Source organism: Dreissena polymorpha, chromosome 7 (genome assembly GCF_020536995.1).
Source record: "Dreissena polymorpha isolate Duluth1 chromosome 7, UMN_Dpol_1.0, whole genome shotgun sequence".
Classification (NCBI taxonomy): Eukaryota; Metazoa; Mollusca; class Bivalvia; order Myida; family Dreissenidae; genus Dreissena; species Dreissena polymorpha.
This window is the reverse complement of record NC_068361.1, coordinates 49,929,712-49,957,362: the sequence shown is the minus strand read 5'-3', so window position 1 is coordinate 49,957,362 and position 27,651 is coordinate 49,929,712. Positions and strand designations below refer to the sequence as shown.

Sequence of the window (27,651 nt, the reverse complement as noted above, 5' to 3'; positions counted from 1 at the left end):
GTCTGTCTGTCTGTCTGTCTGTCTGTCTGTCTGTCCCAAAACTTTAACCTTGGTTAAAGTTTGATAACTTTTGCCATTTTTAACATAGCAAATTGATATGTACCATGCATGTGTATCTCATGAAGCTGCTCATTTTGAGTGGTTAAAAGTCAAGGTCAATGTCATTCTTCAAGATCAAAGGTCAAATATCATTGTATTTTTCTTTCCTAAAACTTAAACCTTCGTTAAAGTTTTATCATAGCCTTTTTTAATATTGAACACAGCAACTTCATATTTGGCATGCATGTGTATCTCGTGAAGCTGCACATTTTGAGTGGTAAAAGGTCAAGGTCAAGGTCATTCTTCATGGTAAAAATAAAATCATTATTCATTTCTCCATTCAATCTCTTACTTAATTCTCCTACATTTTTGAGTGGTGAAAGGTCAAGGTCATCCTTCAAGGTCAAAGGTAAAAAAATAAAAGCGGCGCATTAGGGGGCATTGTGTTTCTGACAAACACATCTCTTGTTTTATATACTAGTATATGTTTTATAGAAACAATAAGTACTGCAAACCATGTAATTCGAACAATTTTTAACAAATAAACTACATACCGGTTGTTTTCGAAAGCTAATAAAATAATTTAAGAAACATCGCGAAATTATTGTTGTCGTTTGCAATGTCAAGTGCCACGAGTTGGGCTAAATACCAGGGCAACTAGCTTTAAACAACTCAATCCATTAAACATAGAATACAAATTGGCAACTGTGGATCAATTAGGCCTTGGAAATTATTCAATTCCGGCTCACAACAAGACATTATGTAATTAAAGTCTGTCAAATTGTTGCTCAATAATTTAAAGAAAATCAATTAAGTATTAGATACACATAACACAACATGTACATGATTATGGGCCTGTTATTCTTTAGCAAGGCAACCAAAATTCTAAAGATGGTCGCCAGTGCAGCAACCAATTGCGAAAAAAGAGACATATTGTTCTTATTTTGTCTAAGTTATCTCTATAACATAAAAGATAAACAGTGCACCCACATATCGACCTGTGCTTTAAGACACACTCTTTATAAATTTGAATGGGTTGTGTTCATTTCAAACTTGCGATACAAAAAGCTATAACATAATTTTGAAAACTGAGTTGCGTATAAGATTATGCAATAACGTACAACTTCAGTGCCTTCAGCGCTTTGATTATCATTCTTATTGTTTTGTTTATGGATAATTTAGATTTCATGTTTACACTTCTACCCCCGAAACTTGCCTAAAGGCATCTTACAGCGGTTTGTAGTGATAACAATGAATACTTTAAGTAGTTAAATGCCTTATCTGACATTCCAGGTACACGTCGAAGAAAAACTCACAAGGGTCACTAGATGTGTTCGCCATCTTGCTGCATTGGCCCGACCCTGGGAAGTTTTACCTTAGCAGTCCCACACCCACACAGAACACCACTGTTACTTTGCTTGGATACGACACGCCGATCAAGTGGACCGCATCCGCCGCGCATGCGCAAGGAATCACTGTGCTGATTCCCGCCATACCGTTCAACAAGATGCCGTGCAACTACGCATGGGTGCTGAAGATGCAGAACTTGGTTCTGACGATTATTAACAAATGTATACAATTCAAACACAACTGCATATTTTCTAACTACTCGTACGTGTACGAGATATTTTTTAATTATGAAAACATATTGCACGTTTGTGTATCCACGTTATACTTGCACCGCACTATGTGCTTTTTTTAAATTCATTTTGAAAACTGTGTTCTTTTTGTTGAAATTCTGTTTTGTGCAATTTTTGTTTCGTTTATGTAGTGTTTTTTTTTGCATTTAATGGATACTTATAATCAGTTCTCTCGGTTTACATTTTGTAATTGTTTCTTAAAGTTTCTTAATGAATGTGCATATTGATATCAGTTTTAGTTTTTACATGTATCATTGTAAATAATTATTCCAAAGAATAATTCATATTATACTATCAAAAACTAAATCAGCGGCGTGTACAAAATACCAAATATTTCTTGTACAAATAATGAGAACAGAAAACGTTACATGCTCTTGAGATAAGAGAAGCATTTCGGGGAAAGTTATTAAACTGTATTTATGTTTGTTCAGTTGATGCGATCAGTAATTGTCCCTGAATTTCAATCGTGGCCACACTCTAAATGTTATCAAGCGGGCGTTATATAAGAGTCTCGTTCTGGGAAAACTGGACTTAATGCATGTGGGTACAGTATCGTCCCAGATAAGCCTGTGCAGTCCGGACAGGCTTATCAGGTATGACACTTAATGCCTATACGGAATTTTGGTTTGAAAAAACGTCTTTTTAAACGAAAATCCAATTTTAAGGCGGAAAGTGTCGTCCCTGATAAGTCAGTCGGACTGCACAGGCTAATATGGGACGTCAATTAACGCACTCGCATAAAGCCTCGTTTTCTCGGAGCGAGTTCATATATACATATATTACATATACAAGTGAACAACAGATAACCGGAAAGAATGCCGTGTTCTTGTGGTAACGTGCCGGCTTTACAACCTAGTGGCCGCGTGTTCGATCCATCTCTTCACTTCATTATTGAAACCATATAGTCTATACAAAAATGGAATATCAATATTGAAACATAACTACATTGACTAACACTTCTAACCGCCTACCTTTCAAATTGGGATTCTGACGCTATACAGTATGTTTATCTTTATTAAATGTAAGATCGCTTCGTTTTACTTGAGCAATCTGTCAATGCCAGAGTAGTCAAGCGGAACTGCGGATTCGATTCCTATTTGTTGGCTCTGGAAACACGAGTAAGAGATAATACGTGTTCAAATGCATTGCAATGCAATGTTTATGAGATGGTTTCATTAAAAATAACCTAAAATACATGTATAACGAGAATGTGCACAGAGGAAGCGATCGAGATGTCGTAATACTTTATTGAAACAAGTTTCCCTGGTAACGACACGATTAGAAAAAAAGTCATTTTTACCAATGTTTTCCTTTCAATTCAAATATCAATTTGTTAGCTTTTACATTGCATTATAACACTATTTTATCATTCATTTTTGTCATTAATGAAATATATATTTAGAAACCCGGTATTTTCTTATGAATTTTGCAACTAACAAAATGTAGCTTAATGGTGTTCTTGGAAGTTGTGTGTTCACACCTGTATGATATTAATCTGGTCGAAAACAGTATGAAGAAACAGAAGGAGCAACAATGTTCCAACCTAGCGCCCTACAATGTTTGATGCGATTTATTTGATTTAGAATTTTTTTTCTTATGTGTTGGTTTTTCTGCGTTACACCGTATACTATGTTTAATTAAGAAAACAGGCGATTATGCCATTTTTGAAAACAAAACGACTGTAACAAATTCAAGATTGTTTCAATATTTTTTTAAGTAATCCTTTTTTGTTGTTGTGAATGAATAAGATTTAAACGTTTTTATTTAGGCTGAATTAAATTTTTAAAAATGCCTATAGGTATATATGAGCTTAATTTGAATTAATTTTTATGAACTAACTTAATCGGCCGATGAATTAAAAGGAAAACTTGTCTGAGCAAGTTTCGTGAATGTTTTACTACCCAGTAACTCAGGCAGGCATGGTTTCAAACGGACTAAAACCGTTTCCAACTCTGTCGCAATAACAAATAACCAAATATTATGAGCAAGTCTCATGATGAATTATTAAACACGTTACTTCGAGAGTGCACACAAGATTAACTTACAATGCAAAACCATCAGTGCCCCTGTTGGAAGCTATATTTTTATGGGACTGAGGCTCAGTCTTAAGAGTCCAATCTAATAAGAATTGCGAAAAACTGTAACTCCTAGTGTGTTCACAAGAGTTTTATGTAATTTGACCTAGTGACAAGATTTTACCCAACACGACCTTCTTTCGAACTCGTCTGAAATATCAATAACTCGTCTGAAATATCAAAGAAACAAAGACACTTTCGAAGCGTTGCAATGACTTAAACATATATATAATTCTGAACGTGTATTTTGGAGATGGACGACACACGACGGATAAAAGTCGATCGCACAAGTAAACCATGAGATTATTTTCTTTATGAAACTTAAAGGGAATATCTGATAATTTTGTACATCTGATAATTTTGTACGTCATAAGTTTTCACATGACCTTGCTTCTTACAAAATAATGTCGGCCCTTCACCTAGCAAGTTTGTAAACTGCCCCATTCGGTGTCAACATTAATTTGAAGACAACTGTTTTTACTTCCTTATGGCACACATATATACTGTATTCAACTTTTAGTTACATTTTGGATTCACTTGTATTTTATACGTTATATAAGCAATCTTCGTAGTTGCACAAAATTTAACGACAAAAACAGAACTCTCCAAATTATTCAATCGTTTCGCGTTGCAACGCTTTATAATTTTTAGGTTTTAAAATCGTTAAAAGATGCATATAATGGCTATATTAGAGCATGGTAAATGTTCAGTATTACTGTTTCCTCACAAATATCATAACTAAAACGAAAATGTGCGAATCTGAAACAACTTTTTTCAATTTTGTCAATTTACCAAAGCGTGAAAAGATCCCTTTAAGAAATTATACACGCACCTGCAAGCGTTTTCTGCGTATGTGTGAAAACATTCAGTCAAAATAAAAACAATAAAGCGACGCAGTAAATTAAATGTCTCCTTGATGTAGAGACAGTTTTCGCTGTCAGCACGCGATTACCCAGGTTCGAATATAGCGACGGACAAACTCTTTTATCCAAAGATTTGTGTGTGGTTTTTATAACAATTTTAGAACATGTCAACTATTATTAAAAGTGTTGTATATAAATGCATAAAATGACATTTAAAAATACATGCATTTTCATTTGTGGCAATTATTTCTGTAATATTTATTATTATTATTTTACAACAGATGGTTGTATCTGGTTCTCTTCGGGGAGATAACAAGGCTGTATTGCCTATGTTACAAAGTAATTTATCATTGTATATACATTATATTTTTGTATAAATAAATACGGCATAAGTCGTACTTAATCAATATCTATGTTTAAAAATAACAAAATTTGTAAAAAAAAAACACACAAAAAAACAACGAATGTCAACTTTCAATTTACAAGCAGAATACCATAATAATATAAAAAAAATGGAAAAAAAAGAACAAAAAATCCAAATGTCGTATTGGAGCTAAAAAAATCTGATACCTAAAACCAAGCATTTGGAAGGCATGCACTCGCATACGTTGGCTCACTTGAACAAGAAGTGATAACGGTAGACTATTGTGCCCACTATATGTCCATCGTGCGTTGCCGTGCGTCGTGTGTCGAGCGTCGAGCGACGTCAACTGTTGGATCGTTTTCAATCTAAAGATACACATGTTCCGTCCTATCCTAATGGAACTTGGTCAGAATGTTTAACTGGACAGACATTGAATCTTAGTCACATGCTTCCGAAAACTAAGTCACCAGGCAAAATGCTAAGTAAAACCTTGTTCACAGTGTAGAGGCCAGATTGATCATCCAATCTTGACGACTTTGTAAGAATGTTTATCTTGACAAGATCTTTGCAAATTTTGATTCCGTATGTCCAGATGTAATTAACCAAGCCTAATATGTACAATTTCAAGGCCAAGTTCAAACCATCAGGACACTTTGAAAACATGTTCCGACTCTAAAAGCATCAATCAATGAAGCTTGGTGGGAATCTTTACCAAATCTAGGCATAGGTTTAATCGGAGCTACGTGTTTCTAAAAGAGGGTCACAAGATCCTATTTTAAGGGAAAAAAGTTTACCACTTTAGAAGTAACAGTTATAACTTATGCTCGATGGAACTAAATCAGAATATTATTCTTGAGAATGCTTATGCAAATTTCAGTTCTCGATCGCGTGTATAAAAAATTTAGGTAATGAGGTCAAATTTTACAGAGAACCATTCTTACCAATCTAGAAGAAACATTTATGACTCAATCTTAATAAAACGATGTCAGAATGCTTATCTAAAAACATCAAAGCTAAGTTTGAATACGGATAACGCTAGACTCAAAAAATCTTGTTATCTCATTAGAAGCCATACTTATGACTAAATCTTTATGATTCATATTCATAATGTGTATATCGACAATATTTTGGCCGAGTTTGAATGAGGGTTACCTTTTAACTTTAGGTCAACTGGTCAAATCTTATAAAACCCGTATTGCCTCCACATTTATGACTCAGCCTTCATGTAGCGTTGTCAGAATGAATGTCGTATTAATATATAATCCACGCCAACATAATCACTAGTTTTATTATTATTATTATCAAATCACATGATCATATCCTTTAATTACAATCATCATCAGATAGAATCAACTTGAAAAATTACATTAAAACACGTTAAATACATGCTGATGTGATAAGTTCTATTGAATAACCCTAAATAACGTAAACCTGCTAAACCACATCATTTGAAGTATATTTAGATTGATGTAATTCAGTTTCATCATGCAAACAAAGGGTACATCAATATATTTGTCTTTTATGTTTTGTCATATTTCTCCAACATTCATTAATAATTACAAACTTTACCAAATGCTTACTGTTTCCAAATATCACTTCATAAATAAGAAAGATTTGCCCCCTGCCCCAGGGAACTTGTATAAAAACGGACCAAATCCATTTTCAAACTCGGATGACCATTTATTAATGGCTTCACTCTAACTATATAAGGGAAAATTGACAGACATTTTTTTTGGAATGAGCACAACCATTTTCGACTTCTACCGAGATGCCATCGAAACAAAACCAATAAATGCTAGTCTGATTTCAATCCACATATATTTATATATATAAGCTTCAATTCGGCCCACGGCAGTCAATATAATTACCCACGTCATGGATTGAACTTAGTATTGACCAGTTTATTGAAAGTACATATGCTCCTACAGGATACCGCCTTACATCAGCGTATTGAAAGTACATATGCTCCTACAGGATACCGCCTTACATCAGCGTATTGAAAGTACATATGCTCCTACAGGATACCGCCTTACATCAGCGTATTGAAAGTACATATGCTCCTACAGGATACCGCCTTACATCAGCGTTTTGAAAGTACATATGCTCCTACAGGATACCACCTTACATCAGCGTATTGAAAGTGCATATGCTCCTACAGGATACCGCCTTACATCAGCGTAATGAAAGTACATATGCTCCTACAGGATACCGCCTTACATCAGCGTATTGAAAGTACATATGCTCCTACAGGATACCGCCTTACATCAGCGTATTGAAAGTACATATGCTCCTACAGGATACCGCCTTACATCAGCGTATTGAAAGTACATATCCTCCTATAGGATACCGCCTTACATCAGCGTATTGAAAGTTCATATGCGTCTACAGGATACAGCCTTACATCATCGTATTTATTAGGCTTAATGGGATACATATATACGGTCTTAAGCAGTGCTAAAGCTGACTTTACTTATATCATATACTTTCATGTTTAAACCCCACATGTGTAAACCCCATGACTTTGACCTGCGACCCACTGATCCAAAAATCAATTAAGATGGTTTTATCTTCTCTAAGACAATTTAGCATGTTATATGGTAGCTCTTCGATGTATAACTCTTAATATATTGAAGAGAAACCGAGTGCACGGACGGAGAATGGACAAATAGTACAATTTCCCACATCAGTTGAGGAAGAAACAAGATAAAAAAAGTTCTTCAAAAGGATTCTTTAATTTGTACAAAAATATACGCGACTTTTCAAATTTAATTCAAAATCACATCAAATAATTATGCATGCATACATGTTATTAAATTGATTAAGCTGAAACAAGAACGTGTGCATAACACTTTAATGATACGTTTGTAAGGGAACAGACACACAAGAACTCTTAGCAACAATACAAAGAAGAAATAAAACTCGCCCTAAAACTTGTCACACACATGTTTGTATAAACTCGCATGTACATTAAAAGCAACATCAAAATTGAAATATGTCGAAATTGTCGGATTCAAAATAGTGATTTCACCGTATATGCAATTACACGTATTTTCTTTATAAAAAAATAAATAAAAGAGTACATGGTATAATTTTATGTTTGTCAACACCATACGGATTGTCCCTATGAAATTATAGTTCATTCTGACAGAACACACATCTCAACACATGGAAAATCTGTTACATTATCTTCTCCTTAAAAACATATGTCAGAATGCGAAAACAATCGTTGACAACATGGCAATGAATAATTTCACGCTGACTTTTGCAGCGACTTCGTTGGCGCCAAGGAACTTGCCGGTACCACTAGAAGTCTGGCCTGGACCGGACGCAAGGGTCTTTGCCTCGCTGGCATTGCAAAGGTCTGATGTGCAAATACATACATTCATTTTGATCCCGCTTACATCTGAGCTATGGCATGAACTGATCCCATCAAGTCCTGATACACCACCGACTTTTGTGCATTGTCGAACATAAACTGTTTCTGAAATAATATTCAAGTTATGTTTTATGTTAAAAATGATTTTTTAAAGTAAAAATAAGCACATGGGCTATGAGATCCTCTTTACCTAACTATTAGAGTTAACCAGACATATCATTTAAGAGTATACATGTAGGTCTAACCATTCACATTTAAATTAAAAATTGTTTTATAAATGTATCGCGAGGATAACGTCGATTTCTTTTGAACGTATATGTTTCCGCTTAAAGTTTATTTCTTAGCATACAAATGGTTTCTATATTTTTTAAAAGCACATGTTGTAAACAATAATATTAACACAACTTTCAATATTATTTCGACATTGTTCGACGATACAAATTAGAATAGTTTTCCATCTCAGCGAGTTCTGTGTCCGCGTAAGGCTTACGTTAAATAAAATGTTACTCTAACTAAAAGACACAGGAAAGTTAACATTATCCATATTCGTATTCAATGATGAACTTTGGAGTATACGAGGCAAATATTTATACAAGACGGTCATTATGGCCCTTAAGCGCAGATTTCAAACTTGGTATAAATAATATCAATATAAACATTTTGACTAAATTTCATCAAGCTTGAGTAATAAATGTTGCTCGTAGAGTGGCAAGATTTTTTTGAAGATTGAACTCAGTGATCTAGGTTTTTACGCAAGTGATCTGGATTCAAATAAAGCACAGGTATTGCCACTCAGACCAGATATTATCTAGATACACACTCTGACCAAGTTGCATCGAACTCGAATGAAAAATGTGGCCTATAGAGAGATTACTAGCTGAAAGTTGACTCCACAAGTCAATCATCGCAAACCTGAATATTTCCTGAATACATACTACAAACCTTTTTTTCCAAAAGCCAACCAATTTAAGACATCAATACAATTAATATGTAAAAAATAAACTGAAAAAAGTTAAAATAACAACTTGTATTATCACAATACATACAAACTTTGTTTCATTTAATAAAACACTTGTTTTTGGTTACATTTGCCTTAAAATAAAGTCAAATTGTGTGTTCAACTATAAATCAGACATTTTATTCAATCTGTATACAACTCACATGTGCTGTGTGTCACTTTAAAAACTACAACGAGGAAAAAGACAAAATCTCCAAACTAAAATAATCTAAAACAAGGATAATCAAACTACAAGTTCCGTATAGATTCTAAATATCTGTAATATACGTGGAAAATATTGGATACCAAACAACAGGCGCTGGCGACCCGCGTAATTCAGATACAACGCTAGATTGCTTACTTGCATAGGGTCCGGTCCCCACTAAACTCGTACCAAACCCGCACATGCTGCAGTCAGATTGTATTGGTGTGCTGCTGTCAACGTAACGCCCCACATTCTTGGTAGCTGTTTGTAGAACTACACACATAGCACCGTAGCCCAACAACGCTTCCTGTAACAGACATCACCATGTGCCATGGCTTATTACTTATACTAATCGGCCGAAATGTTTGTTTGTTAATCGTAGTCATGTGTATCTGAGTGGGTCTCTACTAATGTAGCAGCCGTTTGTCACAGGCATGCAACACTCACGAACAGAAAGAATTGGAGCAAAAGATGTAGATCGAGAGAGTCTTTGCATAAAACACATTGAATAAATAACCAAAACAATAATTATGTAATGACAGGCGAGCCCCTAATTTGTTCGTTTTCAGCTTAGACAGAAAAGTAAGCTAACATTTAAAGGAGCCTTTACATGTTTTGGTAAATTGACAAAATTAAAAAAGTTGCTTCAGAATTGCATATTTTCGTTTTTAGTTATGATATTTGTGAGGAAACAGTAAAACTGAACATTTACCATGCTCTAAAATATTCATTATATGCATCTTTTGACGATTTAAAAACCTGAAAATTATAAAGCGTTGCAACGCGAAACGATTGAATAATTTGGAGAGTGCTGTTGTTGTCGTTATATTTTGTAAAACAACGAGGATTGCTTATATAGAGTATAAAATACATCAATCATTCTATGTGTACGGATGGTCGAGTGGTCTAAACGGTAGACTTTTACTCCAGGACTCCAGGGGTCAGTGGTTCGAGCCCAGTAAAGAGTTACCTTTTTTCTTTTTTTTAAATTGTATTCTTGTTTTTTAACTGGAGCTTTTCAGATCCAATGTTGACATTTATCAATATAAAGCATTTTATGACAAACTTAAATGCAAGTTTAAATCTGTAAAAAGGCCCCTTTAACAAAAAAATAATGCGGGTCACACAATTACATTTTTAAAGGCAAACAATTCCGGAAATTGTGGATAAAGTAAAATGAAAGACCAGGAAACCCTGGTTGATCTTCGCCTTCGAAGCCAGTATCTGTAGAACAAGTAAATAATTAACCTATGATTTCTGACAGTTAACTTTCACCGAAGATACTCGAATAAAATCAGTATGGTCGTCATAAAATAAACCAATCAGTAGCGTCTATAGTAAACGTTTTTGTTTCTATATTTTTATCTTATTGTTTGAAATGTATTTATGTAAAACCGATAAATGATCAAAACATAATTACAAGTTTAACAGTACCAAGTAAGTTTTCTTTTCAATCTTACACTCTTAGTACTAAAGACCACACAGTAACTTGTTGCTTTCATATTCTCGTAATATACATTGTACGATACATAACATGGATATCAACTCGCATTTACTTATTTGCATATTTCCTACAAATATAAAGTCGCATTTCTAAGTTGAAGCTAACATTAAAATTACCTGAATATGCGCCAAGAGACAACAGCACAAGTATGAAGCCCTTCATTTTAGAAACCCTCTGTGTCCGCTGAAGTCCCTACTGCCAATGGTCATGTTACACCTTTCTTCGCGGCTTTATTTCCAACCAGTGTATTTCGCAATTCATTGTCAATGTATGAAACGCCATTACTACCATATAAAGTAACTATTTATTCCGAATCATATTACAAAATGTATAAAGGATTTTTTTAACTTCCCTTGCTTCGATTTCATATATTGTTATAACACATATTTACATCGTGTGTGTGTGTGTGTGCGTGCGCGCGTGATTGCGTGCGTGCGTGTGTGCGTGCTTGCGTACGTGTGTGTGTGTATGAAATTTACTGCAGTACACAACACTTTGAGCACTTCCCAAATTTCTAGACCTAGAAACTTTATCATGTATACGCCTTACGACTAAATATGTATTATATCTTAGTAAATGTCTATTAGGAATCGTGTAAATAAACGTACTGTATTTTGGTATTTATACTGTTTTCTTTTGTAACCAGTTTTGGGTTAAGATTGATTAAATATGTAAACGTGCTCTTTGAATTCAGTTATTTTACTCTAAACCTAGAACGGGCTAAAATGGTGGATGTTGATATACTCTAGACGACTAATCTCAACATATTGATTTATTGATGAAAAGGGACGACCAAGGAGAAATAAGACGACGATTTATGTATCTGCAGAACAGTTTTTACCGTATAGAAAGACCGATTGGACATCATTTGAGAGACCAACCTGACGGAATCAATGCTTTTCAAAGAGGCTACATTATGCTCAATACTGTTTAATGTTCGTTAGGAAACTCGTGCATAATACTTACATCAGTTAGTATTTATGGTGCAAATGTCCACCTTAGAATTTACTAACATGACGTTTGCTTTTTCTTTCAGACTCAAATCAATCCCCCGGTATTATTTTACAACTAAAAATGGGTTGTTCAAAACAAAAAGGACAATATAGTTTCATATGATATTCATCTGACGAAAAAACAACAACATGTGTCACCCGTTATCATATACCACAATCCGAGAACAATACATATGATTTAATATCCGCAACGTTGTTCGTTCAATACATATTGTTCAGGGCTTTTATTTGTAACCAATAAGAACGCGGGGTTACATTTTAGTAAGAAAATATATCCATTTATTTCCACCAATCCCTGCCGAACTAGGTAAATTAGAACAACGTCAACTTATTTAAGTTTATTGTTACATACCAAGTACATCTCCAAAATTGTTGGTTATGATTATGTAATGGTTTCTTGAGTTTGCGATGCAAATCTTTCCAATTCCAGTAGGGAACAGCTGTTGCAGCCGCCACAAGACAGTCCTCTGGCGATACGGGTCACTCCTCCCGTACTAACGTCGCTGCAAACGTCGGGATGATAGCCACCGTTGCTGTTATGTCAGCGATTATTGATGCCTTCTGACTTTCATTCAGGATATAGAGAATATTTCTTGATGAGAGCGTTCAATCGTATTGTCAGTTCATGAGTGTATAACCTAAGTTCACGAGTGGCAGAACCACGATTGAAAATATTTGTTTTAAATGAACGCAAATGCAAGGATACGAGATCTACGATCTTATGCTGAGATTGACCATTTTTAGTTGGTCGCGTTAGCGGCCGACTAAATTTACAGAGCATATTTTGCAGATCAGTATGTGCTTAGAAGCCTTAGTTACGGTAAGAACCGCAACTCACTCTGCTTAGGGACGATTACCGCTGCCTGTCTGCAGCAGACGACAAATGATTCTGCTCTAGCAGTGAGTGTATATACCAGCTTGTAAGACGACATTGGCCAGTCTAGTGGTTATCATTGAAATATGTACATATTGGCTGCTTTCAGGAAAAACGGGGCTTAATGCACGTCAAATAAGATTAGCCTGTGCACACTGATTAGCCTGTGCAATGCGCACAAGCTAATCAAGGACGACAACAGCGAACAACTTCAGTTCCTTCATCGCTTTGATTATTTGTGAGCGTTAGCTCACAACTAATGTAGAGGCAATTTTGCAAATCAGGATGGGCTTAACTACGCTAGGAACCGTAACCTGTTACTGCCTGTGTGGATAACTGCAGTAAAATTAAGCAGACGACGAATGCTAAAAGCGTCTGCTCTAACCACCGCATCTGCCTGTTTATAGTTCCCACTGGTACACCAAATAGTGTGTTGGCCAATCTAGTGATTATCATTGAAATCTGTACATATTGGCTGCTTTCAGGGAAAACGGGGCTTAATGCATGTCAAATAAGATTAGCCTGTGCACACTGATTATCTGTATCAATGATTTGGAAAAAAAACACATCTCGATCTGTGCTTTAAGACACACTCTTTATAAATTTGAATTGGTCATTTCAAACTTGCGATATAAAAAGCTATAATATAATTTTGAAAACTGAGTGGCGTCTAAGATTATCCAACAGCGAACACATTCAGTGCCTACAGCGCTTTGATTATTATATGCTTGTGTAGTTCACGCTTATTTATTTCCTTTTATTAATATGTTACAATGTTACATTGAAGATGATGTGTTTTACCTATTGTTTTAGTAGTCCTTGAAATTGACACAAAACCGGAATGAAATGGTCCAATCTCATGGTTTCGCTTGAGCTAGAGTGAAAGGATTTAGTTACAATTCATTTGTATCCCCTGCTATTTATCCTAACATGAATTTAAGGAGAATCCTACATGCTTTTGTATTGATTAAAATGTGCACGTGTTTGTTTAAATAATTCATATATTCATGTACACAAGTCTGATTATGATATTGTCTTACTTACTACAAACATATAACTTGAACTATTGGCGTGTTTGAATGCTCTTGTCCAAATTTTAATTACTTCTTTTTCTCCCACTGATAACGAACTCCTTCTATATAGAAGATTGAGTGCCGGCGCCTTTTGGTTAAGGAGTGAAACTGTACAAAGGTGCTCAGTTGGTGTTAGTTTAAAGTTATTTACATTGTGTTTACAAATGAATAAGAGGGAGACGGCAAAATGAGTAAGGGTTTTGAAAACTTCTACTGTGACTGCCTCATGTGGGGAGGTAGTGAATTCCATTGTATTATTGATCTTTGGTAGAATGAGAATTAAAGGATACTTTTGAGGTTACTGCTGAGTCAGGATCGGCGGTCGACAGAAACAAGGAGATTATCTGTAGGAGTGATGGCAACTGTGGAAATATTATATAACATGATTAGACGGAACTTTGTTCTGCGAGTTTCAAGAGTGGGCAAATTAAGGGTTTCATATTAGTTACTGAGATTGTGTTGTGATATCTGGTTGTACGAAAATGGCTGCACGTCTTTGTACTTATTTCCAGTTGATATTTTCGAGCTTATGTATGTGTGTTCCAGGCACTGGAGAAATATTCTAGATTAGGCCTAACAATCATTCTAAAGCATGATCTTTAACCTTTGGTGAGCTAATTTTCAGGTTGCAAAGAAGAAATCCTATCGCCTGGCTTGTATTATTAGTGATTTAGTTAATATGTTTATCCGTTTTGAGGTTACTTTGGAGTGTAATACCTAAGTATTTGGCATGATTAACTTTTTCAAGGATGTGATCATGTAATTTATATGAGAAGATTATAGTTTGTTATTGTAATACTGAGGATTTTGCATTTTCCAGGGTGGAATTTCCTTAACCAGTTCTGCTCCCATTGACCAGCAGCTTCAATATCTAGCTGAAGGCTATTGGCGTCGGAGAGGTTATTGATAATTTTGTAGACGATGCTACCTTGTCTGACAAGGTTCCCCCAAGGACAACAGTCTGGGTTCTATTTGTAAAGTTGTAAAGAAGTCAGATATCCATAAAAAAAAGCATTTGAAATAATTCCATAGTATTTTAGTTTGCATAAGAGGTGCTGATGGGGTACTTTATCAAAAGCTTTAGCAAAATCCATAATGATGATGTCAGTTCGTATACCTTGATTATTTGATTGTGTTTTTTAGGAATGATATCAGTTGTGTTTCGCAAGAACAGGGAGGTTTAAACCCGTGTTGGTGGTCATATCAAATATTATTTTTATCCAGGTGAGACATTTCAGAGCTAGCGATGAAATGTTAAAGTATTTTTCATCAAATGCATGTAAGCGATATTCGTCTGAAATTATGTTTGTCTCTTTTTTATAAACTATACTTTGTAATTGATAAGTAATTCCATTTTCTGTGATGTTGGTGGCTGGCATGGGTGGATGAGGGCTGGGACTTTTGTCAGGAATAGGTTCAGATGTTATCGGTGTGAAGGCATCTTTTAAATGTCTGTTGAGGATATTAGCTTTATTTTGTTCTTCAGATTTAAGGAGACCATTTCCCTAAGAGGGGATATGCCTTGAATTTCAGTTTTTTTAGTTTTAATATATGATAATAGGTATATTGGAATTGAATAGTGTGATTGGTTATCATGTTCTAAGATTGGAATGAAAAGATGAGGTTTTAATGTACAATATGCCTGGCGCTGCTTTTTTGGATTTGTCTGTTCAGTTTCTTTAGATTATTGCTTTTACGATTTTGTTGTGTAGATTTAATATATTTGCGTTTATATTTTTTCATTTTTGTTTTTGTAACAACGTTAACAATTTGTTTTAGAGAATGGTTAGCTACCAAATTAAGAAATTCTTAGCTTTGTCTCATATTTGGTTCTCCCAGGGGGGCAGTTTAAAGATGGTCGCTTTAGCGACCGTCTAAAGTGCTTAGTATAAAATTCAGGTCGGTACGGCCTAGGTATGATTAGCCCAATTCCCGCTTACTACGCGCGAAGCAAAAGTTGAATAATTTATGCAAGAGGTTTGAGTTCTCCAATTATGTTTATTCACAAATGGAAACATTATATTAATATCGTGTTAAATGCAATAGTTTCGAATGGTGTTTTATAGAAAAGAATAAAAAACAATGATCGTAGTGTACGTGTCGCGAAGGAGATTGTTTATGAATGATTAAAATAGTCCACTTTCTGCTGCGTCTGCGTGACGTAGTATTTTCGCTCATCTCATTCATAAATCTGAGGCTGGCGATAAACAAAGGGGAGTCCGGGTGAGAATAACGCACTAGTATAAGGTTACGCTTGTTTATATTCACAGGTCTCAATTAATAATACGTTGACCACGAGTTCATCAATTATTACAGGGATACGATAGACAACATAAAAAATGTTTCATTATCGCTGAAACTGTTAAAAAACATTTAAATATAACAAGATTATTCTCTAAAAAATGCAGTCTTGCTGTTTTGAAATAAGGTTTGGAATTTTGGTTTCTAAATAACTTAATTCAAAACAAAAGTTTAATTATAGTGTTTTTTACTTTTTAGTCGCATATTTACCGCATTATAATGTGTGTTATAATAGGCAAACCATACATTAGTAAAATTAAATCTGCCTTCGCACATAGAAGGAATGGGTCAATTAGGTGCTGCGTTTCCTTTGCTTACTTCAGTTAGAGGTCAATTCTTTAGTAATAGCAATCACAAGGCGCCGGCTTCAAAGGAATTGCGAAGCGTTCTTACATAATAAAAGTCGTAGTCGCATGGTATTTGCGTTAAGCGTCCTATTTGGTCACGTGGTTCTTTTTCGCGGGTGTTTTGGCATTCATGATATGAGGCTATTAATAGATGCGCCTGTCGATAAACAAAGGAAAGTTTACGGGCGATAACAACGCAAAATAGGTTACGCTCTCACAGGTTACGCATGCGCAATTAATTTCCTTCTATATTACATATAAAATAGTTGAAGTTCGATATCAAATTTTACCATGATCAAGCAATGACCCACTATATCATCATACATCATTGGAAAGATAAATGCATAATCTTTTGAAAAAATGGATGTCATTAAATTCTATACATTGTAACTCAAAATATTCACCTTAGAATAGGCAAAGCGGTTTTGACAGCTGTGCAGGCGACCATTTTGGGCTCAAATAGTATGACCTACTTTCAAAGCCGGGAACCATCAACAGAAAAAGTAGAGCACAAAAATGGCTTTTTTTCTTATTGCTTACAAATATACCTTCAAACTGATACCATAACATTCCATTTGCAATGTATTTTACAAATCCTATGCAGCATGCACTGAACAATGTGTGCTAAGTATCAAACTGACTGCATGTAGCCCTAAAAACAGGAGTTCCGGTTTGGGGTTATGTGACCTTTAAGAGAACCCAACCCCTTCAAATTTAAATTAAAGGCACTTTTCCCACAGGTATAAACTGTTTTGAGAAAGATCACAAAGTTCCGGAACAATGACACACAGATTAAAAAATTCATAAAAGTTGCAGTTGAAAGCGCCATGCGTTACAGCGTTTCGCGTCAAGAATTAAGGTAGAAAAGCCAAACTTGGTTACATCATACATGCAGCACTTAGACTCCATACAAGGCATGACTTTCGATTCTAATATGCAAAGCTGATCTTACATATGACTTAATAAGTGAAAAAAAAACATCAATGGCAATATTTGTGCATCAAAGCAGGTTTTGAACTGGATTCGAACAAACTTTTTATATATTTTTTGCACATTTTAGGTAAAATTTATGTAGAAGCAGCAATTCTGATGTCATTTGACCCAACAAAAGGGCTTGCTTGCATGGAAAAACAACACACTTGACTTCCTGACTAAAAAAAGTCATCGTCAGACATGAGCTTTAAGTCTTTTGTCACACCTGGACCTATGATTCCTCGGCTCGAGTTCCGTCTCGGACAGGCTCCGGAAAGTGTCAGTCTGGCCCGGGTGCTCAATTCCGTGTAATCTGAGAAAACAAAAAGGTTTTTTGTGCACATTTACCCATTACGGTGCCAACTAATGTAAGTAAGATACAATTAGAGTAAGCTTTCAATAGTCTTTGTTGCTTTATTTGCTGCAAATGGTTAAGTCACCACGCCGGCATCACATTGTCGGGCACACCGGCAAAGTTATCGCCACAAAATTTGGTTTCAGAGCTGCAGTCAATGTAAAACACCCAATTTTCCTAATTTTGGTGACAAAAGTGTGCCAGGATATCAAAGAAATCATTTTACAATAGATTTAATTGAAAATAACGGCGTACTAACCTGCAAAAAGACCGATCCTCTCGACACGACTGGGCGAGTGTTGAGGGCCGTCTCCGAATCAGTCATGCTGTACAGTTTTTGATGGCCTGACACTTCAGCCGGACTTGTAAACCAATTGGACGACAGTTCAGGCAGAGCTATAGACCCATTTCGACACCGCCTACAAATGCACACTTAGATTTACGCATAATATTGAGGTCACTTAAATACAGATTCCCTGGTGTTTTTCATGCAGGGTCTATCACAACAACATTCTTCCAGGAGAATACTTGATTTTACTTGAACTCAGCAAGATATCCAAACAGGTAAAATAAGGCAAAGTAGTGTTATTCTGAGTGGATCTGCCTGAATGGGTTGAAGGCGAAGGCAGATGAAGTGTCGGTCAAAAATTGGTGGGCATTTTTAACAGTAAAAGGCTCAAAAAGTAAACAATAATAATAAATACAGATGAAATAAAGACATGCATTAGGTTCATTATTGAGATTGATGCAAATTAATGTCAAAATGGCACTGAAAAACAATACCGGGTGTTTAAGTAGTCTTAGAATATGTCTCCGGAACAGGTTTCGGTGTGATTTTCCAGCATTTACCCCCCTTATGACCCCAAGTGCAACAGCCCAATTGCAAACAGCCCTAATTTGGGTCAAAATGACATCTGGCAGTTATGTTTTGCAATACAGAGAGTTTTTGATGGTCAAATGTCAAAATTCTGGCAGACGACTAACTTGGTCGGATGTGCTTAAAGGTTACGCATGCGCAATTAATTTCCTTCTATATAACATATAAAATAGTTGAAGTTCGATATCAATTTTTACCATGATCAAGTAATGACCCACTATATCATCATACAACATTGGAAAGATAAATGCATAATCTTTTGAAAAAATGGATGTCATTAAATTCTATACATTGTAACTCAAAATATTCACCTTAGAATAGGCAAACCGGTTTTGACAGCTGTGCAGGCGACCATTTTGGGCTCAAATAGTATGACCTACTTTCAAAACCGGGAACCATCAACAGAAAAAGTAGAGCACAAAAATGGCTTTTTTTTTCTTATTGCTTACAAATATACCTTCAAATTGATACCAAAACATTCCATTTGCAATGTATTTTACAAATCCTATGCAGCATGCACTGAACAATGTGTGCTAAGTATCAAACTGACTGCATGTAACCCTAAAAACAGGAGTTCCGGTTTGGGGTTATGTGACCTCACATACAACTCAATGACGTAGTACAGGTCGTAAATTGAGAGATTTGGGAAAAAGTTGACGCTTATTTATATTCTCTATTTATAAAACGTTGAACATAAGTTCAACAATAACTTCAGCGATACGATAGACAAAAACAAAAAAATGTTTCATAATCGCTAAACCAGAATATAACAAACAATTTATAATAATAATACGAATGACCTGTTTCATAACCTCGTTCATGCTACTACAGCGGGTATTTCTGGAAAACGTTCTTTGGTTCTCAACAGATAGCGGCGATCTTTTGTATTTACGGGTGCTAGCAACGCAATAGTAGAAGGTTAGTAGAAGGTTTAGCTTGTTTATATTCACAGTTCTCAATACATAGACAGTTGGATACGAGTTCATCAATTACTAAAGGCATACTATAGGCAACCTCGAAAATGCTTTACAATCGCTAAAACCGAAAACAACTAAATATATTATATTAAATATATTTATAACAATAAATGTCTTTTTAAAATGTAGTCGGCGTATACGCTGACTTTGAAATAAAGTTAGCAATTTACTTTTCTAAATAATTAAATACAATTAAACAAAAGTTAAACTATTGTGTTGTGTTTTTCACTTGTAAGCTGCATATTCGCCGCATGAAATGTGTGTTAGCATTGTCAAACCACACATTAGTGTGAGCAAATAAAAAATATACTACGGGAGAGCACTTCATATGTGTCCTCATATGCCTTGTTATGAGTATCTTTCTTCACTATCGAAATATATCGTATGTTTATATTTGATTTAAACGCAGTTTTCTTTCGACACATTTAAATTACACGTCAATAGCGCCGTCATGCGAAAATGGGTCTTATGCGTTTCGGCACGCGTTTGTTAAACCCAACATGTGCTCTTGCGCAGTCAGGCCATAGGCGATGTTGTTCGCTTTAAAATCACTCAATATGTTATGTTTCTCCTTACCAGAAGGAGGGATAGCTGAGTGTGCTATTTATATGATGGGCGCATATGGAATAAGACCCATTTTCGCATGACGAGGGTCATTACAAATCTCATTGCGAATTGAAAATGCCACATTTAAGAACAATGCTTTTTGATACAAAATTGAATTCAAAATAGCAAACTTGTTAACAATGGCAGCCTATCCACACATTAAGGAATGATTTCCAGACATGCTGACCAAGTACGGCAAACATTGTGGTATGATAATTAAACGATATTCTCTTATCGTGACACTATACTATTTCGCTAATGATTGTTTTCTCATCTTGGAGGCGAAAGTGAAATTCTGCGAGATGGATTGTAACGCGTAATTGTAACAGGGCCACAATTTGTGTCGTTTGAGCATACAGAGAGTAGTCCGGAATTCCTTACACTGAACAGTGCTACATCCTTTGAATTGAGCACATACGCAGTGATGTAGCAAAAATTCAGAGGTTGTGTCTCGAATCAGCTTATTAAATATTCGAAAATATTCATGCGTGTCTGTTGGCGTTATGTAAAAGTCACTAAGATGAAAATTAAACAGCTTCGCCTAAAAGCGCATTAGTGCTCTATGCCTATGTTTATGTTAGCGTTGTTGACACCGTGTGAACTGCTCGGGTAACAAGTAAAGCATAAACAGCAATGTTTATATACTTTTATTCCTCCATATACAAGCAACGCAGATTATTGTATATTTTGAATTTGTATATGGTGTCAAAAATCAAAAGTTTTGTACACGGAACTTTCATTATGAATTTATATTCTTGGTGAGATAGTCATTTGATATTAGAAAAAATATTCCTTTAATATGATGGTGACTGCAAATTTTCTTTATATTAAGTTCTCATTACCATTTTCATAATACTTTCTATGCTTTCAGAACTTCCAAAAAGCATGCTGTTTTTATTTTGTCTTAGTTATTTCTATGAAATAATAATGATGATAAAAAGTGCACACAAAACTCGACCCGTGCGCTATGACACACACTTTATAAAGTTGAATGGCATGTGTTCATTTCAAACTTGCGATTGATTTTGAAAAATGAATTGCGTGTTAAATTATGCAATAGCAAACATCTTCAGTGCCTTCAGCGCTTTGATTTTCACACGTTAGTGTTCTGAGTAACGATGAGCATCGTTAACCCTTCAATACAATAAGTCGAATAATACGTTCTTAGAAAAGCAGCAATAAATCGATCGATGAATGGACTTGTGAGCATTGCAAAAATAGGATTCGGGTGAATTGTAGAAGATCTATCACAGCAACGTTTAGAACGTTTCAATCGTGTCGATTTAATATGTATTTTGCAGGCAATAATTAACTCCTCGTTGCAACAAATCAAACGAGGTTCGTTTGATACACCGCCTATATGAATATATTTCAATGTTGGTTTGAATTTATCTGTATAATTAACTGGAAACGTCAACAAAACTCATATACAATACAAAATTTAGAATTTTCATGACACAAGTATTGTACTTTTATATTCCAACCGACAACGTGATGATCATTTGGAACTTTGAAAAAGAAATACATGCTATTTACACATGATTTACAAAACTTTAAATCACGCTGTGGTAGTGTTGTACAACAACATTATTTAAAAATTGATAATAAATATATACTGTGAATGTCTTATTGTTAAAGAATTTACACCTCAGTTGCCTGAGTATAAGGTGCCATTGTCAAAGAAGCTATGACTCTGGAGCCCGGGTATTAAGTACTATTGTTAAAGAATCTACAACTCAGTAGCGTGTATATAAGGTACAATTGTCAAAGAAGCGATTTCTATGTAGCCTGAGTATAAGTTAGCATTGTCAAAGAATATACAACTAAGTAGCCTGAGTATAAGGTACCATTGTCAAAGAATCTACAACTCAGTAGCCTGATAATAAGGTACCATTGTCAAAGAATCTACATTTAAGTAGCCTGAGTATAAGGTACCGTTGTCAAAGAATCTATGACTCAGTAGCAAGGTTATAAGTTAGCATTGTCAAAGAATCTACAACTAAGTAGCCTGAGTATAAGGTACCATTGTCAAAGAATCTATAACTATGTAGCCTGAGTATAAGGTACCATTGTCAAAGAATCTACAACTAAGTAGCCTGAGTATAAGGTACTATTGTCAAAGAATCTACAACTCAGTAGCCTGATAATAAGGTACCATTGTCAAAGAATCTACAACTAAGTAGCCTGAGTATAAGGTACCGTTGTCAAAGAATCTACGACTCAGTAGCCTGAGTATAAGGTACCGTTGTCAAAGAGTCTACAACTCAGTAGCCTGATTATAAGGTACCATTGTCAAAGAATCTACAACTAAGTAGCCCGAGTATAAGGTACCATTGTCAAAGAATATACAACTCATTAGCCTGATTATAAGGTACCATTGTAAAAGAATCTACATCTAAGAAGCCTGATTATAAGGTACCATTGTAAAAGAATCTACAACTAAGTAGCCTGAGTATAAGGTACCATTGTCAAAGAATCTACAACTCAGTAACCTGAGTATTATGTACCATTATCAAAGAATCTACAACTAAGTAGCCTAAGTATAAGGTACCATTGTCAAAGAATCTACAACTCCGTAGCCTGAGTATAAGGTACCATTGTCAAAGTAGCAATAACTCTGTAGCCTGAGTTGAGGTACCGTTGTCAAAGAATCTACAACTTTAAACCTGAGTATAACAAACCATTGTCAGGAATCTACATCTCAGCAGCATAAGTATATGGTAATATTATAAAAGAAGCTATAACTATGTAGCCTGAGTATAGGGTACCATGGTCAAACAAGCTATAACTCAGAAGATTTAGTATCAGGAACCATTATTAAAGAAGCTACAGCTCAGAATCCTGAGTGTAAGGTACTATTTTCAAAGAATCTTAAACTCAGTAGCCCGAGTATAAGGTACTTTCGTCAAATAATCTACAACTCAGAACCCTGAGTATAAGGCACCATTGTCAAAGAAGATATAACTCAGTTTCCTAAGTAAAAGGTGCCATTGTCAAAGAAGCTGACTCATGAGCCTGAGTAGAAGGTGCCATTGTCAAAGAATCTACAACTCAGTAGCCTGAATATAAGGTCTCAGTAGCCTGAATATAAGGTTCCATAGTCAAAGAAGCTAGAACTCAGTAGTCTGAGTATAAGGTGCGATTGTCAAAGAAGCTATAAATCTGTGACCTGAGTATAAAGTGTCATGTCAAAAAATCTGCAACTACAAATCAGTAGCCTGAGTATAAGGTGCCATTGTCATATATGCTATAACTTAATAGCTTCAGTGTAAGGTACCATTGTCAAAGAAGCCACAGCTCAGAATCCTGAGTATAAGGTACCATTGTCAAAGAATGTAATACTCAGTAGCCCGATTATAAGGTAGAACTATTGTCAAATAAATAATCTACAACTCAGAACTCTGAGTATAAGGTACCATTGTCAAAGAAGGTATAACTCAGTAGCCAGAGTAAAAAGTGCCATTGTCAACGAAGCTTTGACTTAGGAGCCTGAGTAGAAGGTGTCAATGTCAAAGAAGCTATAATTCCGTAGCCTGAGTATAAGGTACCCTTGTCAAAGAATCCACAATTCAGTAGCCTGAGTATAATGGACCGTTTTTAAAGAAGCTACAACTAAGAACCCAGAGTATAAGGTACGATTGTCAAATAAGCTATAAGTGAGTAGCCCAAGTATAAGGTACCATTGTAAAAGAATCTACAACACAGTAGCCTGAGTATAAGGTACCATTGTAAAAGAATCTACAACACAGTAGCCTGAGTATAAGGTTCCATTGTCAAACAAGCTATGACTCAATAGCATGAGTATAAGGTACCAATGTCAAAAAAGCTATAACTCAGAAGCCGGACTACAAGCTACATTTGTCAAAGAATCTACAACTCAGTACCCTGCGTATAAGGTACCATAGTCAAAGAAGATATAACTCAGTAGTTTGAGTATAAGATGTAATTGTCAAATAATAATTATAATAAGGTATAATTGTCAAAGAATCTACAACTCAGTAGCCTCAGTATAAGGTACCATTGTCAAAGAAGATACAACTAAGTAGCCTGAGTATTATGTACCGATGTCAAAGAATCTATAACTATGTAGCCTGCGTATATAGTACCATGGTGAAAGAAGCTCTAACGCAGAAGCCTGCGTACTGTTTAAGGTGCCATTATCAAAGAAGCTCTTACTCAGAAGCCTGAGTATAAGGAACCATTGTCAAAGAATCTTCAATTAAGTAGCCCGAGTATACGGTACCGTTATGAAAGAAGCTACAACTCAGTAGCATGAGTATAAGGTACCATTATCTACGAAAGAACGACTAATATGGTATTGTACTCATATCCTTTTAGCGGTTTTTTTATTTCTATGTCATTAAGTATCTTTCTATCTTTAAAACTACCTAAAAGGCTTCATCCATCATATTTTGTATAAATACTCAACACTTTCTGGTGAATGTACTGCATGCTTTTGCAGATAACAAGTTATGTCCGCACGACATTCGTGCATATTTTTATTAAACTTAAGCCGGTATTCCTTCGCCGCTCAGCGCTTTGTCGTTTCCGTTGTCAAAAGCATGTGTTAACAGTACCATGTTTTTAACATATTTAATATTATAACCACATATAATTGGGTTATATCAAACAATATAAATGTGTGTGTGTATATATACAATCGCACATATTTATTGTCACGGTATTTTATACCAAAAATAAATAAGCAAAAAAATATGTTATATATACCTTCCATGCTTTAATTCGTCAAATGTTTTAAATTATTAAACAAATGTGAACATCATATCAGGAAAAAATGACAAATTGATATAAATCATTGGTATTTTTAATATACTGATATGAAAATCAACCGAATACTGATGATAAATAATTATTAATCAAAGCAAACTGTATCATTAACATTAGTATTATAACCATAAGTAAAATATATTACCAAATATATGACCAATATATGTTGGTCACGATTGTGTTATGATTGCACAATCATAACCAACAATATTGCTCATATATTTGGTAAATCATATTTAACTAAAATCAGGCCACCTGCTACTTTAATAACTCGTACGATAATGTGAATAGCGGAAACAAATGGTATATTTTCCCAGTCGATTGTCAATAACATTATTATTTCCACACCAGCTTTCAGAAGATCGTTTACTCACTTGTTGTTCTTGTTTCATAACAAAAGCCCGGAACAAAATGTATTGAAACAACAAAGTTTAGGATATTAAATCGGACTTTGGTTTATGACAACATAAGACAAATGTGTTGGTTTTTTTTTCGTCATATCTGATGAAACTATGTCTATCTTTTTTTAAAGAAACAATTATAAGTTGTAAAAAAAACTTGGGGAGTCTTTTATTTTTAGACATAAAAGCAAACTTCATGCTAGTTCGTCTAAGGTGGGCATTTGCACCATAAATACCAACTGTTGTATGCAAGTGTTTGCTTTTGAACATTTAACATGAACCCGGCTCCCCAGACCCTCCGTAAGTTTATAAAGGTATGATATGCTTTTTCAACGTTTAAATGTTATTTGTGGATATATCTAAACATCATGACAAAACAGCAATGCACTAAAATACACAAAGTATACGTCAGACATCGTTGGCGAACCGATTTATTTGCTCTATCAATTTAGACCCGAATAAAATTATTCCAGTGAAACAGTCATGGTGCAGGGTCAACGGGGTTCACAGTGGTTTATACACGGGCTGGACATAATGTAAACACACCCTTAAGAACTTCACTTTGCAAATATCTCAATTTATTGGAATACATTTGCAACAATCTTTTAGTGCATAATAGACAGTTTTTCTTGCAGTTTGTGCCAATGATTTAAGATTTAAGAATAAAATCATTGAATACGTCTGAAATCGGCGCAAAATTTCACATTGCGTGCAGCATAACCGTGTACATAAATGCGGAACACATAAACATTATTGGGCCAATAACACAGACTTATTAAATAAAGTAATTCTTATGTTTTTCACATTTCTATAAGCAACATAAAAAACTGTTTTTTATGCACTAGTTGAAATTCTTTAGAAAAATAGTTTTAAATGCACTTACCGGTGTGTTTACATCCCTTAATTGTGTAATTGTGAACCCCACAAAGTCACGTGATCCTGCACCCTGCAGAGAATTTAACTGATTCTAAATCAGCAATATTCTGAGATTATACACAAGATAAAGCAGGGTCGACAATTGCCTGGTAGAAACCTCTATAATGTCGTAAGCTAACCTTTATTTACAATAACGAATTTAAAAACAACAACATGCATTCACACAAAAAAAACAAAGTCTTATTTAATCCATTTATGCATAGTGGACTCTCCCATCCTTCTAAATTGGATCAATTTATTTCCAAAATTAGGGATGTCTGGTATTTTTATTTCTATATTTAGAATATTTCTTACAGAAATTCCTTTCAGCAAACAACGCAGACCATGATGAGACGCCGCATTATGCGGCGTCTCATCTGGGTCTACGCTGCTTGCCAATGCCTTTTTTCTAGACGATAGGCATAAATGGGTTAGGCAAATACAAGTTAAATGCTTTAAAACGCAGCTAATGTAATGCGCAACGGGCGACCACTTCATACTCAATTTTGCCACGCTGTGACAGGCAGTGTTAGGTGGAAAGTGACATAAATTAAAGTTTTAAACGAATATGACCAGTGGTATACTTATGTTTTTTTTTCCACTTTGTTGCACTTTCTTACTTTTATAATAAAACAGTTTTACTGTACTTCGGATTTTCTTTCATTCTATACTCATAATACAGTAAACCAAAAGTAACTACATACAATATGTATTCTCTTTATAACATATCTTTTGCAGTCATATGGTTGAAAGCTATTGGGTTCAAATAATTGTACTAGATTTAGTTTAAAACAAAAGAAGTTAACACATGATTCCCAGCTGTTTTATGATATTGCTTTTTAAATGGATGCGATTTGTCATGTTGCACAGCCATGTATAAACATAGAAATAAGTTCCGATTGCAACAACCGAGAATCGTAAAAATATGCCGTGTAAAACAGAGAAATTGTTAGCAATCCTTTAAGGTAGCGCACCCGTAATGGGCACCTTTCCAAATATAATAGAATGTATTATTTTCTTAATCAGCATCATTTCACTGAACTACGTGCAAAGTTTTAGGTAGGCATTCCATGCTTAAAAAAAATATAC

At 35.0% G+C, this 27,651-nt stretch overlaps 1 long non-coding RNA gene and 1 pseudogene across 3 annotated transcripts; one reads left to right on the top strand and one right to left on the bottom strand.

Moving 5' to 3' along the window:
- Positions 1–3,087, top strand: part of LOC127839448 (alpha-L-fucosidase-like) — a 63,595-nt pseudogene extending 60,508 nt beyond the window's left edge.
- Positions 3,088–7,694: 4,607 nt separating this feature from the next.
- On the bottom strand, positions 7,695–26,687 carry LOC127840128 (uncharacterized). Of its 3 annotated transcripts, none has more exons than XR_008030424.1 (3): positions 26,531–26,684; positions 9,716–9,866; positions 7,695–8,462 (listed from the first exon to the last, which is right to left on the bottom strand). It is a non-coding gene; the product is annotated as an uncharacterized LOC127840128 (long non-coding RNA). The 3 variants fall into 3 exon arrangements; XR_008030426.1 differs by lacking the exon at positions 26,531–26,684 and adding an exon at positions 11,180–11,298; XR_008030425.1 differs by lacking the exons at positions 7,695–8,462; positions 9,716–9,866 and adding exons at positions 15,866–17,956; positions 18,258–18,417 and having other exon boundaries at positions 26,531–26,687.
- Positions 26,688–27,651: the final 964 nt, after the last annotated feature.